The sequence below is a fragment of the Alligator sinensis genome, unplaced genomic scaffold (assembly GCF_000455745.1).
Source record: "Alligator sinensis unplaced genomic scaffold, ASM45574v1 scaffold159_2, whole genome shotgun sequence".
Taxonomy (NCBI): domain Eukaryota; kingdom Metazoa; phylum Chordata; order Crocodylia; family Alligatoridae; genus Alligator; species Alligator sinensis.
In genome coordinates, this window is record NW_005841992.1 from 1200325 (window position 1) to 1201152 (window position 828).

Sequence of the window (828 nt, forward strand, 5' to 3'; positions counted from 1 at the left end):
GTACAGGCAGGCAAGTGTCCCCTTGGGGGCTCTTGCCTTGCCCACAGATTGTACCAGGGCTGGGACAGGGGTGGGCTCCCTTAAGTGCCTTGGCCTGCTGGCTTTGCAAGGGTTGCTCAGCGGGACAGCAGTGGTGGTAGTCCCCCCCGTCCTCCAGCAGGCTTAGTTTAAAGCCCGGTGGAGCAGGTCAGCCAGTCTGGCTGAGAAGAGCCTCCTCCCCAGCGGAGAGAGGTGGAGGCCATCTGCTCCCAGCAGCTCACTGCCTCTCTCACCAAAGAGTGGACTGTGGTCATGGAAGCCAAAGCCTTCCCGATGACACCAGCGCCGCAGTCTCTAGTTAACTACCTGGATCCTCCTCTCCCTCCTCACCCCATATCCCGAGACTGGAAGGATCAAGGAGAACATCACCTGTGCCCCCAGGCCCTTTAGCCCCGCTCCCAAATCCCTGTAGCACCTCATGACCCGGCTGGGAGCACTCCGAGCCGTGTCATTGGTGCCCACATGAATAAGGAGCATGGGATAGTGGTCTCTGGGCTGAAGGACCTTAGGGATCTTCTCCGCAATGTCTCAGATGCGGGCCCCTGGGAAGCAACAGACTTCCCGGGCTAAGGGGTCAGGACGGCAGATTACCCCCTCAGTCCCCCTCAGGATGGAGTCTCCCACAACAAACACTTTACGTTTTGTCTTGGGGAGAGCAGGGGCAGTAGCTGCAGTTGAGCCTGTGTTGCATGAGGGAGCTGGCAACTCAGCAGGCTCTGCTGGGGCTGCAAGAGGTTCATACCTGTTGCTAAGCTCCGGTGGGGCAGAGGCCTTGGTGTGGCGGGGCCG